The sequence below is a fragment of the Anolis sagrei genome, chromosome 3 (genome assembly GCF_037176765.1).
Source record: "Anolis sagrei isolate rAnoSag1 chromosome 3, rAnoSag1.mat, whole genome shotgun sequence".
NCBI lineage: Eukaryota > Metazoa > Chordata > Lepidosauria > Squamata > Dactyloidae > Anolis > Anolis sagrei.
This window is the reverse complement of record NC_090023.1, coordinates 132,757,246-132,777,566: the sequence shown is the minus strand read 5'-3', so window position 1 is coordinate 132,777,566 and position 20,321 is coordinate 132,757,246.

Below are 20,321 nucleotides of genomic sequence, written 5' to 3'. Positions count from 1 at the left end.
GAAATGTCCGCAAGTTGTATGCAATTCAGTACTTATTCTGTGCAAAAATTTTCATATTATTGTTTTGCATAGAAACATCCTAGTACAGCATGGAAAATAATACTTCAATGCAGAAATATTATTTTCTGCAAAGAAAGATGTTGTATGCAATTATTATTATTTCTTGTGCAGAAAATGCTATTTTCTATTCAGATCAACCCTGTGTAAAATTTGCATGGTAAGCAGCATTAGTAAGTAGCATATTCTGCACAAGAATTAATATTTCTGCAGTTAGAATTTTTTTGTGTGTGTGCAGGATATGCAATGCAATTTTCTGTGCCAAATAGTCATGTGAAAATTTTGCAGAAACTAAATTCCAAACTATGAAGAATTCCACCAGTCCAGGATTCCTCTTGTTTCTCAAAAAACAGTTGATCACCTCTGCATATAAATAGTCCTTCACTAAGTAAAATTAATATATCGGTTCCTTTAAATTTCAGACTGACATCTGGAATGGGTTCACCACCACATTGACACTAGAGCCACTCCCAGATTTTATTAAGTTTATTGCACATTATCCTAAGGACTTTTGAGAAAGCAGTATGCTGAGACACAACTAACTAACTAAATCCACATTTCTAACAAGATTGGACTAGAGAGGAAATACAGGCAGTTTAGGGGCTATTAATGAACAGACTGGACTGATTAAGTCATATCAGTACACTTGTAATCCTGAATAGTCAAAAGTGGGGAATTTTTCTTTTATCACTCTTCATTTTCAAAGCAAGAAGGGATTGTCTGTGGCAAAAGAGTTAAACTTATCAAAATAGAGGCAGCTTGTGATATAGTTACACAGGCCCTATAAAGTAAACTTACATTCCCTTCTATCTAATTTCTTCCAGACCTGCATTTCACCCTTTTATATCTCCCAAAATTCACCTGTGGGCAAGCAGGATAAGAAGCACTCTGACTGACCCCATTACTGGCAAGGTATTAAATCACACTTTATTAGTGTTATCAGCGTTTTAGCACAATACAACAGGGCAGGAAGCAAAATATTTTGGATTAACTACCTGCTGACCTCTCCCATTGCACTGTGGGACAGCATTGGAGTTCTTTTTATTCCTGAAAACAGACAGCAGAGTGAAATCTGGTAGCGGAATATCCTTTTGGCATAGATTTTTAATGGTGCAGGCTATGGGGCAAATATTCTGATTCAAGCAGAGAACTCTTTTCTCTCTTCTGTGGATAATTCTGTCTTATTCCATAGATGGAGAAGGAAACAATCAGGATTGCCTCAAGATATTTTGGTGCATGTTGGAAAGAGAAGGTGGCATTCCTTTCCATTTCATGTGATGAAGCTGGAAACTAAACCTTACTTCAGGACCATCATCTTCTATTGTGCCTGAAGACTACAGGCTTGCTTTGGGGATATAGAATGAGAAGTGTGGCTCACAAACCTTTGCCTACGGTATCTTGATCCCATGCATCTGCTTCTTCAGAGCCAGCTCTGTGCATGAATTAGGAATATGTACATAATTTAAAGTGCATACATAATTTCCTCCCATATCCACTCTCAGGTCTAACCAGTGCTTCTTTGTGTGATATGCATCATTTGTTTTTTTTTTTTGCATCAGGAATACAAAACAACACATCCATATCTCAGGCCAAATTATGAGGAGCCCTGTTGATGTGGGGTTCCTCATTCTACCTTCATGCTTCCTAAATCCCTAGATTAATAAATCATAATGCTCAAGGGACTTTATTCTTAAGATATCATTACAATGGCCTTTGCAATATCAATGGTGTAAGATCCAAGCAAGTTTCAAATGAGGAATTATGTACTAGTTATGTAATTATGTAATCAAGGCTAATCATAATCTTTCAATTTTCAAAGCATTTCACAAAGTAAAATGTTTTGCAGCAGCATCTACAGAGAGAAAAGAAAGATTGAAGGAAGGGGGGTGAGTGTGGGTGGTATAGAATTGTACTTAGTGTTTAAAATTACCCAATTTTATATCTGTCTACATTGTATGCAAGATAAAGACATTATAAAGAAACAAACAGCTGGGCATTCATATCTGCTGTGGTTAGGTTCCAGGACTCCCTGGGTATACCTAAATTACAGAATGCTCAAGTCCCAATGGCATAGTAAATGATGTTCCTGTCATAAAGTGACAACATCAATTATTTCTTTCTGGATTTTTGGTTGAAGATTTTTAAGATGTGGATGGTGGAATCCGTGGATGTGGAGAGCTGACTCCCATTGTTCCCAAATAGATGAATAAGCCAAAGCTCTGTCTAGGTCAGTTACCAATATAACTTTTGAAATGTAACTTTTGAAATGTCACTGAAGTGACAACCATGCCATTCCCATAACAGAAAAATTAAATGAGTCATGGGTGCTTCTAAATATTATTCCACTAAAAATAAAATGTGCTTGTTCTTCCTGTAATCACTAGAAAACATCTGTTACATTGTCCTTGACTTCTTCTTTTTTCCTATAGTCTTCTGCTTCTGGGGTTTTGTTTATCTGCTTAGTATCTAAGAAAAAAGATAATTAAATAAGGCAGGTATTTCATATGTGAGTCAAGAATAGGGATAATTTACAATTAACTGTTTGGCATTATGTATGTCACATGTAATGTACAATGTACAATGAAGGGCCACATATGTAATTCTCTATCTCTAGGCTGTAGCAAACAGGCACCATTCAAAATGAGTATTTTCCTCGTTTGTTTATGCAAATGGAGACTGATAAGTCTAAAATATTTAATTTTCATTTTCTCCCTGTTTATTTTCAGAGAACAAAACTCAGGAGAACACTGGATACTTTGATCACGCCTTGGTGACAGGCAGCTTTTGTTACTGTTTCCCTTGGAGCAAACATATTCTATTGTGATATGTCACTATTGGTTGCGTCAATCAACCAGCTCTGCTGTGCCGTGAGAAGAGAACTGGAAAAAAACCCAACAACAGTGACAACAGCTTAAAACTTCAGTGAAAAGCAGTGTGTGTTCTTCCACAGAATAATGGCAGGTTATGCTGTGCAATCCAGATAGACCAATTTGGGGAGGAGAAAAGAAACAGCTCTTGCTGATTAATTTAGAATGCAAATGCTGCTATTCATACCCATTAGCAATGGCAGATGTTGTAGTTTGTCTTTCTACCTGCCCTGTGCAATGTGGGTCAAGGTGCTAGAGAAATGTTTTACCCAGAACACCTACAGACTATGAATTTACCACTTCCACCACACTAGCATTGAGTTCAGAAAAACCATGTATTATTTTCAACATGTGGCTCACTCCAGCATACCAGGTGTTGGAGATCCCCTTATGTATAAGACACTTCATTACTTGTGAATTGTATGTTTCTTTTTAATAATGTTCTTGTATTTTCCAAGTTCTATGTCTACTTTGGTGAGGGGGTGGACCATGATCTGCACTGACATCAAGCTCAAAATATTCATTTTTATGTTCTGCTTGGATTTTGGAAGCTTGGCTTATTGACTCTCTTGTTTGGGGGTGTGAATGCATGTACAATTGATCAACTCTTCACATCTTGGTTTTTCAGCTGGGAGGCTACCACTTTGGCAGTGAAGTGAGGAGCGAACTATCCTTAAGTGAAAGGAAGAACACCCCCTTACTTCAATGGAGAGAGATGCAAACTGAGGTTTGGAACATATCAAAGATGATCAGCTGTGTGATTGTGAGGGAATTGTGTGTAAAGGATGGGGCTGGAGAAATATTGAAAACGAAGATAAGGAGAGGGAAATGAGGAGGAGGAGAAGGATGGGAAAAGATGCCTTTAAATCTTTCTGTGAGGAAGCTGAAGTAAAAGATCTTTTGTAAGTAAATTTACAAGCCTGATTGCTTTGTTTATGGACTATTTGACAGAATATTATTGACCCACACAGGGACTGCTTTTTTGTGTCAGGATTGACTTGAGAAACTGTGAGAGAATTAGCCATTTGCAACGAAGCTGCACAGGGGATTCCCAGATGTTTGATGGGGAACTGGAGCTGACAGAGGGAGCTTAACTCACTCTCCCCAGATTCGAACTGCCAGCACAAGGATTTAACCCATTGTGCCACCGGGGGCTCCTACAGAGACTGCTGTCACCATGGAAGCCAAAACTTTTGTAGCTCCTCTTTTAAGGGAAAACGACCAATCTGTCACAGGGAGGACTCTGCAACTGTCTCTTTAAGTCCTGAGATCTAGAAAATGGGGATCAAGGTTATTTTTTTAGGACTGACCTGGAGAATATGCTCTCACTTAAATCCTGCAAATTGGTGGTGAGATTCTTCAAGTAGATTTATTTATTTACTTACTTACTTCATTTCTACCTCACCTTTCTCACCCGAAGGGACTCAAGGCAGCTTACAATTCTGGCAAAAATTCAATGCCGGTAAAAACCAGTACTAACAATAAGAATGAAACAGTTAAACAATTAACATCGAGCAGTAATAAACATACATCAGTATACAACATTTAAAAGGCATATAAAGTGCATAATTCTATTTGTCCATACCTCTGCTCATAATCTTTGATCCAGACCATGTTGAAACCATTTAAACTCATTCTTTGAATGCTCGTGTGCAGAGCCAAGTCTTCATCTTTTCCCTAAAATGCTAAGAGATGGGGCCTGCCTGATGTCATTGAGGAGGAAGTTCCACAGCCAAGGGGCCACCACTGAAAAGGCCATGTCTCTCGTCACCACCAGTTGTGCTTGCGAAGAACATGGGACCAAGAGCAGGACCTCCCCAGAAGATCTTAAAGTTCTAATAGGCTCAAAAGAGGAGATGCCTTTGGACAGATAAGCTGGACCAGAACCATTTAGGGCTTTATAGGCCAAGACCAGCACTTTAAATTGGGCTCGGTAGCATATCCGCAGCCAGTGGAGCTGATGCAACAGAGGAGTTGTATGCTCTTTGTACACTGCTCTGGTTAGAAGTCTGGCCACTGCCCGTTGGACTAGCTGAAGCTTCTGGGCCATCTTCAAAAGCAACCCTATGTAGAGCGCGTTGCAATAATCTAAGCAGGATGTAAGAAGAGCATGGTCCACCATGGCCAAGTATGACTTCTCAAGGCATGGGCACAATTGGCACACAAGTTTTAATTGTGTAAATGGTCAAACAAGGAGAAATTCAGCTACTGGGTTGCCCCCATGGCTCAGGTAATGAACTCAGGAGAAGGCTGAACAGGAAGTCATGATGTGATCCCATGCTAGGTTACTCCCCTTTTTCCTGGTATAATTCAGTTTAAATAAGATATAGATTAAATAAAGTGGCCTGTTTTCAAGCCAGGTCTACATGTTTCTTCTCACTTCATGAATGGTCAGCAGATGGAATTGATAGATATGTCCATGGCGAAATCTTGTTTGCTCTTAGCACTTTAAAATCTGGCTTTGGATCTCTGTTTATTCAAAAGGTTTATGGTGTACTACAATGGCCACTTTTTCTGGTATGGTTCTCATGTTACTCAGTTATATAGTAAATAGGTAAGCCATGGTCATATCCATATTGGAAACAGTGTACCTATTGAATTGACCAAAGAAAATGAATTTAGTTCTGTTTAGTTTTGGTATGAACTTAACCAGATTCAGTGTCTGAATTATTTTGGTGGGAAAAAAGAGTTTTCAAAATGAGGAATTTGATAGAAAGTGACTGATGAATTCTTTTATATCTTACAGCACTAGGAGTGTGCATGGCTCTGTTTCACAATTTGGAATGCAGGGAAATTCAGCAATCTGATTGCTGGATCACTGAAAATGATCTGGAGGGTAACCGAAGCCTATGTTTAAAAGCCTCCAAAGAAGGAGCCTTCACCATGCTTCAGGATAGAGAGTTTCACTGCTGAACAGCTCTCACAGTCAGGAATCTCCTTTTCTGTAGTTTGAAGGCATTGTTCCGCGTCCTAGTCTCCAGAGGAGCAGAAAACAAGCTTGTTCCCTCCTCCCTATGATTTTGCTTTACATATTTATTAGGGCTGGGTGGTTTCGTTTCGTTAATTAGTAATTCGTTAATAATTCGTTAATTTTTTAATTACAAAATGATAACAAACCATTCTGGAGCAATTTTTTTAAAAAACGAATTTTTAAATAGTTTTGTAAATGCTTGTATTTCGTTATTGTTTTGAGGTCGTTTCGTTATTATTTCCGCATGTCTGGGGCAAGTTTTATGGTTGTTTTTTGTTTAATTAGTGAAAAAAAATATAATATCACACCAACAGTCAACAACAGAGGGAGAGGGAAGCTTCAGAAGTTTTTGGAGGTTTTTTAGCGTATTTCGCGGTCGCGTCCGCCATTAACGAATCGATTCGTTATTGTTTCGGAAATCGATTCGTTAATGTTTTGTAATTTTTTTCACATTTACGAAATTTCGTAAATATCGAACTTTTTAAAAGGAAAATTTTGTAATTATTTTAAATAACGAAACGCAAAACCCCCCAAAAAAGAATCGATTTTAGAAACAAATTTTTCCGTTGTTACCCAGGCCTAATATTTATACATGGCCATCATGTCTCCTCTCAGCATTCTCTTGTGCAGACTAAACATGTCCAGCTCTTTAAGCCTATTCTCATAGGGCTTCTTCTCTAAACCCTAGATCATTTTAGTTGTCCTCCTCTGGACACATTACAGCTTCAGTTGTGGCACCCAGAATTGAGGCAAGGCCAGAAAGAGAGAGGGGGAGAGAGAGAGAGAGAGAGAAACAAAGGAAGGAAGGAAGGAAGGAAGGAAGAAAAGGGTAGAAAAAGCTTCCCTAGGCATCTCCCCCAGAGAGAGCCTCACCAGAAATTTGCTTTCCCAACAGCACTTTGCATGGCACAGGCATTGAAGGAGCCTCTGTTCTGCCTCCCAGGGCATGATAGGAGTTGAGGTTTTTCTCTCTCTCTCTTTTTCTCATGTGTCTTTCTCTGATGATCAGAGGCCTGGTTGACTGTGTCCAGTCTCTTCCCCTTTGTGGCATGTGCAGTTTGGGACTTCAGTTCCCAGGACTCCCTCTTGTGTGATTTTTTTTTTGTAAAAAAAAAGATATGGTAATATCTATAAAATTATCCCAAACATCAGTGGATTGGTGACATGTTCTGAAACATGGTAGGCTTGCAGTTGTACATGTGGCCTACAAGTGAGACAAGTGTCATCCTGATAGGCCTAAAATGCTGAAGAAATGAGCCTCTAAAGTTTCCCCATAGGAGCCAGTGAACTGAATCTTACCAGAACAAAAATGGTACTCTTCTTCTGATTTTAGGAATTTCCCAGAAAATGGAACATTTGTAGCTGAAAACGGAACAGAAAATAGTATGATTTTTGGGCATTGTGCACACCCCCATTAAATACCTGGAAAAGATCTGGACCTTAAGCTAAGGATTTCCCTCCCTCCCCACCTCCTGGTGCATCATTTTCAAGCATCAGAAGTACTCTACAAAAGAGTCTGAGCTGTTGGCAGGCCCCTTGGGTAAGTTTTTTTTGAGGCGGGGGAATGGGTGGTTGCAGGCTGGCATTTAGTCACACCCTAAGGCAAAGCCCAGGGTTGTAGGAAGAGGTGGGAAGTCCCAGGTTTTAGGCAAGTGTAGAAGGGCCCATTTATTTTTTACAGAGCTTCAAGACACTGCCAAGGTCTCTTGTGGTTTCCTTCTTTTTCTCTAGTTGCATCCATACACTCACACATAAATAACATTATTCAGTTGGAAAAGTGGTTTTGGTCTGGTTTCACTAGAAATAGAAATAGCCATGGGGGTGGTTAGGTGTTTAACTGCAATTTCGAAAGATAATGAATAAAATGAAAATTTCCTTGCAAAAACTACTATAAGCTATGTATATAGGAACCTCGTGTAGGTGGATTGTGATTGGGCTTCCTGTCCCTACAAATTTTGTTCTTAACCATTGTCTTCTGAATCCATTAGGAAGATTTCTTTTGAAATCAATTGGGCAAAAGTCTGTACATTCTTAAGTTATTGCAATTGAGAATTCACCTGCGGTTGTATCTTTTCTAATGAAATTAATATATTTGTATTTTATCTGCAACCCAGCTTTAATTGTAGCAAACCATATGGTTTTGATTTTTTCCCAACTGGAGAGTTTACATATTCAGGTTATAATACTATCAATGCTTTATGGAATTAAGCCTTTTTTTGGATCCAGTAAAATCTGTTTCTGGGTAAATGTGCATAGAATTCTGCTGTTCTATCTACTCTGCTGCAAAAAATAACTTGAGGTCTGAGATAAAAAGACATGACTTTTTTCTTGTTTCTGAAGCCAACTAATTTTTAGAGTGCCCCAAGTAATTGGACTTGCTTTGATTCACTGTAAACTGGGATGAGGTAGCAGTAAACTTTTGAATTGTCTCTGTGGTGCTTTTTTGTCTCTGTGTGTGTTTGTGAATGGAACATAGGCAGTAGCAGCAGTACATCACCAGAATTAGTTTCCTGGGATTAGCATAATGTTATTCTATGAATACTCTTCTCCATTTTACTGTTTCTGTGTAGCTGTTTACTTATAGAAAACCCTATCAATCATCTGGGTTCATTAAAGGACTGCCTAAACAGCAGAATTCTGTATATTTTTATTTTTATTATTTATTCTAACATCATTTTTAAAATGGTGTATATGAAAATCTTGATCCAATGCATTTTTTATTTAATATAGCCCTCTTATTTGAGAGACAGACAAAATTTACACCAAGACTGATTAAAACAAGTTATAATCCAATGGCTATAAATATGTGAGGAAATCATCCGCAGAGTTTTCATTAAAATGGTTCATGTTGTTACAGAAGACTTGTTTTGGTATAGGATAGCCATATTTTTACCAAAGCTATGCCCATTTAATGACTTTCAAGCACCACTTAACAATCTGCTACAATATGAACTTCTGGAATTGCAATATATCAGGGAAGCTGGCTTCTTTATATACAATGTTAGCAGGGCAAAACCAAGCTGATAATGCTGGACTCATTGACAAAAATGATATTTCCATTCAAGAAAATCAATTGATGTTTTCACCTGTAATGTGCTGGCTTCCATTAAATTTTGGTATTTATCTAAAGCAATTCAACTATCTCTTTGATTTCCAAATTAGCATGTCTTTGAGGTTGGGCTTCCTTTAAAAAAAGTTGTTGAAAACTTCTCAGTGATTTCTTTTTTATTGTTTTGCTCTTAACATTGTTGTCACTGAGTTACTGTGAAGAAATATGTATAAGCGTGCTCATTATATTGTTCAACATTTTTAGCCCTTCTATGGTCAATATGCAGGCAACTTCAAGGAGCTTCAACATCCATTATGTACTCTCATGACCTACCCAATTTTGCCTGAAGCAACATTTCAAAGTGAATTTGGAGCATACTGTCTGAATGGAAGATCACAGAAATTTTGAAGGACACAAAAAAGAATTTCCAGTGAAATTTGTTAGGGAGATTTCACACAGCTGGGAACCTTTTATTTCACAATCCATGTAAATAGCATTTTCTTCCTCTTTCAATACTAGATGCCTTGCTTGTTACTGGGACTCTTGTAGACATCAAGAATAAAATTAAGAAAGCTCTAGGATTAGTATTACTTTTATATTTCACATAAAATCCAAAGGTTAGGTATTCGTAATGAGACACATAGAATTTTGAGCTTGCCTAGAGACTTGTTAAGAGTCACATCATTTCTCATGGGGACTTTATACCACTTCCTCATAGTATTGCCCCACCCAGGATGCTTCCAGGCAGCACAAAAATGCAGGTTTCAAATGGGGGACAAAAAAGGGACCTGAAAACATTTCCCCACACAGACATGTGGGTCCTGGTATTTCTTCCTCCATCATTCTGTATCAGAACAAGATGGCAGGGAACATCCAACAGAAGAATTTTTTAAAAAAAAAAATCACTCCGTTATTCAGTGGACTATATATGCAAACATACAAACATCTTAATTAAATACAAGAAGATTTGCATGTGCGCATATGAGTTCAGCACATAGCAGAAGGATTTAAAAAAAAAATCAGCGGTGTGTTCATTTCACAGCCCAATCAGCTGATCATCTGTTTCAGTTTTCACAGGGGGAAGGCAAGAAATCACATGGGTTTTTTGGGGGTTTTTTTTGTGTGGGTGCAGGGATATACAGTGATGCAAATATGCACATTTTCCAGCCAGAATCTGGATAAAAAGGGATCTTTTTACCTCATGTGATCTTGAACCTGACCTTAGGGTCCCAATGGCTTATAGTGCTGGTGGTGTTTGTGCAGGTGCAGGTTTGCAGTTTGGGAGTCCTCTTGGGCTCATCGCTGAGCCTCGAACCTCAGGTTGCGGTGGTGGCTAGGGGGGCTGTCACACAATTAAAACTTGTGCACTTGTTGTGCCCATACCTTGGGAAGTCAGTGTTGGTCACAGTGGTCCATGCTCTCATTACATCCAGGATAGACTACTGCAATGCACTCTATGTGGGGTAGCCTTTGAAGACTGTTCAGAAGCTTCAAATAGTCCAACAAGAGGCATCCAGGTTAATAACTGGGGCAGCCTAAAGGGAGCACACAACTCCCATGTTGTGCCAGCTCCACTGGCTGTCAGTTTGCTAATGAGCACAATTTAAAGTACTGGCTTTGGCCTATAAAACCCTAAACGGCCCTGGCCAGTTTGCCTGTCCATACGTATCTCTCTCTATGAGCCACTGCGGAGACTAAGATCCTCTGAGGATGCCCTGTTCTCAGTTCCAACACTGTCACAGGTGTAATTGGGAGGGGCGAGAGACAGGGCCTTCTCAGTGATTGCCCCTCTGCTATGGAACTCCATCCCTGGAAAAATTAGATCAGCCCCCTCCCTCCTGTCCCTCAGAAAGATGGTAAAAACTTGGCTGTGCGACCAAGCCTTTGGGACAGTGCAATAAGGTAATAATCCGGTATGGCTAGTTTGAGATAGTTTTCAACAATTTGATTTCAAAGTGGATACAATTGATTTTAATGTTTGTGTATATTTGTAGTTTGTTTTTATTTCAGCATTGAATGTTTGCTGTATTTATGTTATGCTCTGCCCTGAGTCCCTTGAGGCGTGAGAAGGGCGGAATATAAATGCTTTAAATAAATAAATAAATAAATAAATAATATCAATGAATAATATCAATGAATATTAAAAACCATGACAATCTGAATTAGCAGTATTTCACATGGGAATAGTTAATTAAGAGAAGTTAAAAGAGAATGAGTACAATAAGTGCTATGAACAAAACAAAAAAAGCATTTTATATTGTTTTTAACTTTTAAATTATATTGTTTGTATATTGTTTGTTCTGTGCTTTGGCTTTTCAAACTTTCTCCCTACATATGCTAGCTATTTGTCTGAAGATGTCTTTCTCCCTTTTTTTTTTACATTTCTTGTACAAATCTCTTTTAAATCTTTGCTTAATTGAAAGTTCCTTAGACATCAATTGCAATGTTTTAATGTTCACTTTTTATCTTTTTAATTGTATTTTTTTAAAAAAACTGTTAGCCTTTTTAAATCTAAATTTTGAATCTCATTTTTGAATCTCAGAGGAAGGCACAGACAACTCCCCTTCTCCGAATTAATCTCCTCAAGAGAGTCCCATGTGTTGGAAATGACTTGAAGGCATAATGGTAATTTGGAAGTGTGAATGGTACTCGGAAACAGTAGTTTTCCAGATTTTCACAAAGTGGAAAGAAAATGGTTTGAATTATTTTAGTAGTGCTATTACATGACTAATAAAATGATCCTTGTTTTTTTTTTCAATTCAGTTACTTTTTGTTCACGTTACCTTTCACCTTTTTCTGTCTGGCTGTTATTCTCATCATTGTCACATCTTTGAAAATCTTTGGTCTGTCTATACAGACAAACAAAATGTACTCTGAATTTAATTTCCTTGATCCTGATAATACCCTATTGCGTTTTTAGCTGTGAAAGTGCTTCTTTTAGGCTTTCATATGATACACCAAATTTCTTGATCCACAGTTCCCAGAAAAATCCAGTCTGTTGCTTTGTCTTGCTACATGTTTACAATCTAGATTGAGGGTAGCTTTGAGGGAAGGGGCAAGACAGGTTACTGGGTGGCAAGCATCACTATTCCTTTATTTATATCCACTGTTTATATTTACACAAGGAAGCAAAGTGGCAATAGGGAAAGGGACAATAACAAATCACTTCCTCAAAGCCAAACTAATGGCTTCAAGAAAGTGGACCCAAGCATAAAGAAAGAGTCAGGGACCCCCCCCCCCCCCCCCCGCTTCTCATTTTAAGAATAGAGAAAATGAAAGCAATTGAAAATCACAACAGTTTTTCCTTTATTTTGTGTTGGGAAACAGTAGAGTAGTTTATGAGGTCCTCTCACAGAATCATTGAGTTGGAAGAGACCTTGTGTTCCATCCAGTCCAACCCCCTGCCAAGAAGCAGGAAAACCACATTCAAAGCACCCCTGACAGATGGCCATACAGCCTCTGCTTAAAAGCTTCTAAAGAAGGAGCCTCCAACACATTCCATGGCAGAGAGTTCCACTGCTGAACAGCTCTCACAGTCAGGAAGTTCTTCCTAATGTAACATTTTGTTTTGATGTCCAAGTAAAGATTCCCACAGAACAAGGGAAAACATGTTGTGTTCTATATGCTACTTAGAAAAAAAAACTGCATTATATTCCAATATGGATGGGGAGTTAAAAGAAAGCAGCAAAACTTTGGTGAACATCTTCTTTATGTATTATTTAAACCAGCACATTGGGCCACAGGAATTAGGGACACTTGTGGACAATGGCTTTTGGGGCCATGAACTTCATTTCCCATTAAAGTCTTGTAATTTTAGGGAGAATAAACTGGGTAGATGTTTCTAAAGACTCTGACTAGTGGTTGCTCGACTGTTGATATCCATTCAAGAAGTGTGGTGGAGTCAGTTACTTTTAAAGACAGAAAATGAAGTAAGGTTGTACTTCTTGCCTCTTCCTGATATTCCACACTAGGTATGATCTCTCTGTAAGAACGTTGAGGTCACTTAGTTTGTATGTTTACATCCATACTGCCATATAGTGCAGTGTAGGAAACACATTAGCCTGGTTCATCCACATGATACACAAAGGCAAATGCATTTTAACCCAGGGCAAGCCATTTCATCCATCTTGACCCCAGATTAAATTTTTTTTTAGCAAAGGTCTGAATCTTCCAGGATGATTTTAACTGTGCTGGTGTTCTGGCAGTGAATAATGTCATCTCAGATTGACATGGATGATTCCAGATCATATCCCCATAGGCATCCTGTACTCCCTGAACTCAGGAAGCCCAGGAAGGAAGTGACAGATTCCGCCTGCCCTCCAGCACCCCATTTCAGCCAAAACTTACAGAAAACCATGCCTGAAGCTTCTTCTCTTCCTGAATCTACCTCATGCAGGACTTAAAAGCAGCTTTGGAAGAAGGAAGGAGGTTTCCTGCTCCAGGGTTCCATTGCTGCCTAATGATGGAGATACAGGAAAGGAAGGACCTGAAGCAATGGTAAGGCACAGTTTTCTGTTGTTGTTTTTTTTGGGTTTTTTTTTTTTTGCTGAAACAGGGATGCAGGTTTTACTGAAACAGGGATGCCCATCCCTTCCAAACTGTTTTCAGCATGGCTGGCTAGTCCCCAGAGGTGGAGGTGGCTTCAAAAGTTGAGTATAGACATCATGCAGCCAGAGCTGGCATTTTTATACCAGTTCCATTTGCATTTTATCGCTGTGTGGATGGGCCCTAAGTGAATATATGCATGCAGATTGTGTCCTTGGTTTACTCCTTCACAACAATGAGTCCTGTTATTATGAGCATGGGAGTTAGAATTCATGCTTCTCTATGAATCATGTTGCCTGGGGAACTGTATGCTTAAATGGATGCCAAATAGCTGCTGCAAAATAATGACTGGTAAGAAATACATAGAACCCTTTCAGAAAATACAATATTCTATCCCTTGTGTGTTTATAAAGAGAAGCAAATGGCTTCTCCTTATAAACACACAATCACCAGGTTTCCCTTCAATGAGTTTATCAGTGAGCTTTTAAATCCTTTTAAAATCATAGTCCTTGCTGCTTGTGTTTCCACCAGAGTGTTTGTTAAGAACATGAGAGAAACCATGTTGTTCAGTCTAACATGTTGTACACAAAAATCAGCAAAATGCTTATGGGGACCACACCAACAGAAGTGGCAATCTGTGGCAGTAGAGATTATACATAACATATCCAGAAGCTATTGATGATAGCCTTTTCCTCCATGAATTTCTCTAATCACATTTTAAAGCCATCCAGTTTGTTTCAGGTATTTAACTATACAATTATGAATTACTTTTTTGTAATCTGCTGTGAACTTCCAGTCACTCTACTCCAGCGGATGACCCTGAAGTGAAACTCTAGTATTATGCGAGAGGGAGATAAACTTCTCCTTATCTGTTTTCTCTATATTTATCATGCTTGTGAGGCTGAATTAGGGTGGTGGCCTCTGTTTTTTGAGGGGGATGGTTGGGATGTTTGTCCTTTAACACCCATGTGCTATAAAGTCACAACATATTTCTCTTTATGTGAAGAATAGTCATATCTTTTGAATTTGGCCTGAGCAGAGGGTAAGGATTTCATTTCTGTTTTTTTAAAATAATTTACCAAATTTATACAGTTCTCTGTATTTTGGGCATAAAGAATTTGGAGCTTTAAAAACCTCTTGTGTGTGAAAAAGACCAACAATTGATAGATTTCTTGAATTATATTATGAAGACAACTTTCCTTTCTCATGATTATTTTGCAGCAACTGTTCGTCAGCTAGCCACTGTGCCCTTATTAAATCCTATTAGCATACTGTGATACAGGTGGCATCTGTTAATTTGACTTCATGCTTCAAAGTGACCCTAAGGTAAGATTGCACATATTTATTGGATGTGTAGGGTTACATCGGTCCCTGAAACCCCAAGGCAAACTTCCTGCTGCCACTGAATTTCAGGGCTTGTTGGTGTGAGATTTTTTTTTTTTTTGTAAATATATGTGCATGAATTTCTTGATTTCAGACTGATTGCTACCCTTGGAAGTGTCTTTTCCCAGCAGCTTCCCCCTCCATCTGCTGCTATTCCGCAAAAACTTGGCAAGGTAGTGATAGTAATGGTAAGCTCAAGGACTTGCCTTTAAAATAAGGTGTGCAGTGAACACATGCCTTGGTTTCAAAATCATTGCCATTTCTTGATAGGTTCTCAAGAGTCACTAATTGGTTTGAACATAAGGCAAAGATGTGATGAGCACTTTGGGTTTTTAGAGGAAAAATATCTTCCTCTCTCTTTCATGCTATAGGCAAATGTAGTGGTAGTAGACACACGGCCCTACAATAATGTTGCTTATTCTAATTCTAGGATTGAAGAAACCTTTATTTATTTTTTTAAAAAAAAGTCTTCATAATGAGTAATACCATTTTTGGTATCTGTCTTCTCATAACTTGGCAAGAAAAAATGTCTTCACAAATTGCCTATAAACTTTCAGCACCTATGATGCCTTGGGGACAACTATATACTCAGGCAGGAAAAAGCTACTACTGATCAAAGCTGGCTAAACTAGCACCTTGAACATTGTTTTCTGTTCTTGCTCCACATTCCATGTCATGCTCCACAACAGTTCAGAATACCTAATCCTGTTATTTCTTCAAAGTTCTCTTGCATGGATTTGTAAATCGATACAAGCCTTGTTACAAAATCAAGAAATTAGTTGAGAAATTTATGAGGGCTGTTGCCTTGTATATGCTCACAAGATCTAAAACCAGGTGAATCACTAATTGAAACAACAATAGACAACAAATATATTGTTCTGATGTATTTCCTGCATTCCTGCAACTTTATCTATGAGCCCACAATTGATTGCATCAGCCCGCCCATCCGCATGAGATCAGAAACTGTTACTATTTCAGGCCACTGGTTGTTGCTCATTGTTTTTATATTGTGTTATATATTTGGTTGTTTTATATTATTTTATAATGTTGTTATTTAATTTTAATGTGCTATTTTAATTATGTTGTTGGGCTGTCCCCATGTAAGCCACCCTAAGTCCCTTTGGGGAGATGGAGGTGGGGTGAAAAAATAAAATTATTATTATTATTATTATTATTATTATTATTATTATCATCATCATTATCATTATTATTATTCTCATTTGTACTCTCAGGGAGCATCATTTTAAAAAGAAAAGAAAAAAGATGACTGAAATAGAGTATAATACCAATACTCTTTAATTTACATCTAGAATCAATGAATATTGATGAATATTAGGCTTGTGCAATTTGGCCACAATGCATGTCATTTTTGTTTTTGTTTTTGGATAACCCCTCATTCTGTTTACCAGGAAGTTACTCAAATCGGGAGGGGTGTTGCCATTCAGCAAAGATTTGGCCCATTGGCTACAATGGGAAATTTTAAGGCTCTATGATCAGTCATTTAAAGGTCTATCTGCATGAAACCTACCTCGGTTTCAGACTCCATTTACAGCTGCAGATCTGCCAAGTTTCAGAACAATTCACCTATCTACCAATTTTTAAAGAATTATTTTAAGTTTTTACTATAACATTTTTTAAAAGTAAGGCCAACAGTAAGAGAGTTCTGGGAATTGTAGTCACCGGTTGTGTCAATTCTCAGCCAATCAGACCAAGGACACAACCAGGCCTTTTATTGGCTGAGAAAAAGAGAGAGAAAAAACCTTCAACTTCCATCAAGACTTTTCAATGCCCACCCTATCCAAGTGCTGCTGGGAAAGCGAGTTCCCAGCAGGGCCCTCTCTGGAAAAGGAGCCTAGGGAACTTTACTAGAAGAAATGGATGCTGATGCCACTGCTGGGGAGAGAGTAAAGATGCTGCAGTTAATCCCATCTTCTTCAGGAATCCCATCTTCTTCAGGAGCCCCCAGGCAGACCCCTGCCTCAGGTATATTACAGAGTTAACTTCATCTTCTCCAGTGGCCGAAAAATCCCACTCAGGGGGAGGGCGTTATTTATTATTTCATGTTTTTTTATTTAAGTGATATTTGTATTTATTATCCTAATGTAGCACAAATCCTTATATAAAATCATACTACATATTTTGACATTAATACTGAACTCTGAAATATATATAGAAAGTCTTTATAAAATTTTATTTATACATAAATATAAATCAAATGTGTGCTCAGAAACCTTTGGGGGCCTTTTTTCCACATGGCCCAAAGGATTGCAGAGTAGAAGGGATGAAAGTCAGTAGTATGACATTGGATTTAGGTCGTTCTCATGCTTGGAGTAGACTCATTAGTCATGTTAGTAATGATTTAAATCCCATTAAGTCTATTAAGTCTGATTGACATGCCACCAAAATTGTACCCAACAAAATAGCTGTTAGGTCTGACTCTGTTGGCAAGATTACAGGCCTTCTTTCCATCCTGTTCAGCTCTCTCCACCCCAATTGTCAGTTTTTCTGTCCCTTCTGGCTTTTGCTCCTGGATCAGTATTAAGCCACTTTCAGCATATCTGAGATCAAGCAGTAAATGGGGAGACATCGCTGAATCATGTAGCCAATCTGATTTGATTAAATAATAACAGGGCAAAGGAGGCCAATTGGGAATGAAAAAGAGGGAATGTAATATAAACAAATAAGAAAATATTTTTGCCATCATTGCTAAAAACATAATTGCCAAAGGGGTAGTTTTTTGGACATTGCCTTGATTATTCTTATAAAAAAGGAGTAGTTTTGACACTGCCATAAATTCTCCTGCTTTTCTTATGATATATACAACGTTTTATATTATATTATTGTGGTTGCTTTCATTTTTTTGAAATAAAATAATATATTTACTGCTCCCAAATGCTCTATAGAGATACTGAGTATCTATAACTGATTTTATTTCATAATAAAACATTAGAGCTAAAACATCCCTACCCCGCTCTATTATCTTATACATTCTGCCACCTTTCCTCTCTGTCCTCTCCAACACACCAGGGTATTTTAAATTATATTTGCAATCTTTGTTATTGTGGTCATCTTTATTCCATTGGATTCCTGATACACATGTTTCTCAGCTTTTTCTATGTTTTGTTATATTTCAAAGGAATGCTGGAAGTCTAAGGGGAAAGGGGAGTGCCGTTATAAACATTAGAAATTGTAGATAATTTTTCTATTCAGTAACCTAGTTGTAAAGCTGCTCTACACAGTCCTAGCCAAAAGCCAAAGTTCAGTTCAGTGACTTTGGAACACCCCAACAATTATCTTTTACCAGGCACTTATTTTTAAATGTAATGTGTGACTTCTGACTTGTTGTTTTTCACTGAGAACTGCTGGAGACTTTTCTTCACCCAAAGAGTCCAATAAACATTATTTACAAAACCACAAGCAGTCTCATAAGCTAGAGGAGAGCAAAAGATTCACACCATGAGAGAATATGATGCATGGCTATGGCTAAAAAGTGTGCAAACTCAGCATTATGAAGTATGGGATGGCATATTATAATGAATGTCCTTCGTAATCATGTTGCATGGACCAAGAATGGCAGCTCAATGATGGTAAAGATGCAAACGACCCAATGAACAAGAAACAGGTTCTCAGTAAATGGCAAACACATGTGTAATGCTCCCTTTCATTTGAACACCTCTGTGGAAATAGAGATGCAGTGTCTAAAACGAGTAGAGACTGAAGATAGCAAAGCAATGCTGACTTAACTCTCTCCTTCTTCTTTCTTCTACATGTATATGCACTAAGAGTGAATCTACACTAGCCTCTAAATGCTCATAAATGCTCCAAATTGGCCCTAGAGGCAACTAAGGACACCTGGCTGAAGCCATTGTGGCACAGTGTTGGCATAGGGTCAAGTTGGATATATCTTGAAAGTAGTAGGTTGGGAACAGAACTAACACATTGAAGTACTATGTTATGTTATCTTTTCTGCAAGCCATATAATTTATTATCTTAATATTTAAAAGTGTCAGAAGGCAGGCTTAAAACGTCCCATCAAGAACCATTGCAAATATATTCAATTTTCAGTCCCGGTGGAGATATTGAAGCCCAACACAGACAATTGTCTACTTATTTCTTGGGCCAAACTGGGAGTAGAAATATGGGAGTATATATAAACTCTAACCACGAGTGTTAGCACATTGTCTAATCAGTATCTCAACCATATGTCTAGAAGCCCTTTCAAGATATTGTTCCTCAACATTCCACTAAACATATTCATGGAATTCTTTAACATCTTCATGTTCAAAGTCTGGGAAGCAGGTTGGTTCATGTGGGTAGGGGTGCTGAATTGTTTTAACAACTTTTTCTTTATTTTATAATTGTATATTAAGTGAATAGTTTTAATAATTGATTTTGTTTAATTCTATTTTAATTTAATTTAATTCCCTTTCAAAGTTTAACTTTTATATGTTTTAACTATATTGCATTTAAATTGTTAGATGTCCCAATCTGATAAAAAGCAAAGCACTAGAAGTAATAATAGCAGCAAAAATAAAAACCAAAAAAAAAAAAAAACAGCAGCAATTTTATCTTGCTTCTACATTGTTTTCAAAGTTGCCCCACCTCCAGCCAAGCAAAGCTTAAGATGCGGCGGGGGGGGGGGGGGGGGGATTTTGAATTACCCCGTGAAGGAGGCAGACTTGGTTTGGGCCAGCTAGTTTGCTGCCCCATGCATGTGAGAGGGCGGAGCAACAAGTTGGGTGAGGCTGCTCTGTTCCTCTCTTTCAGTTTCCTTTTGATGGCATGGTTGGCACTGTTGCCACGATTGCAGTGGCTAAAGGATTGTGATCCCAAGAAACTCGATTTGGCCAGGAGGAAAGTCAATCGGGAAATGCAAACTGCCATGGGGCGGAGTGGGGGCTGTTTAGTCCTGCACCGAGAAATTGTGTTCATCAAGCCCAGAAAGATTTCAATCTCATCAGGTAACACTGGCCTGGAGTTCTGATTGCATGGTTGGCACTGTTGCCATGATTGCAGTGGCTAAGGGATTGTGATCCCAAGAAACCCAATTTGGCCAGGAGGAAGGTCAATCAGGAAATTAAAACTGCCATGGGGCAGATTGGGGGCTGTTTAGTCCTGCACTGTGAAATTGTGTTCAAACGGCCGGAGTTATTCAGACCTCTCAGATGAGGGGATTGTTTTGTTTGTGAGTGATTTGAAAGCGGGAATAAAGGAGATGTTGGTCAGCCTAGTGGGAAAAAGGGACTGCCCCTTTTTGTGGCATGTTAAAGGTTAAATGGTTATGGTAAGCACCGTGGCACCCCCACATTAGGGGGTGAAGGGTGGACTCCCACAAAAGTCCCCATAAGTTTTCATAAAATGGGAGCTATCCTTGGGGCTGGATTGAGGGTTCTCACTCTTGAAAAACTCTGAGGTTTGGGAGGGAGCTCCCTCAGGATGGCCTTCCAAA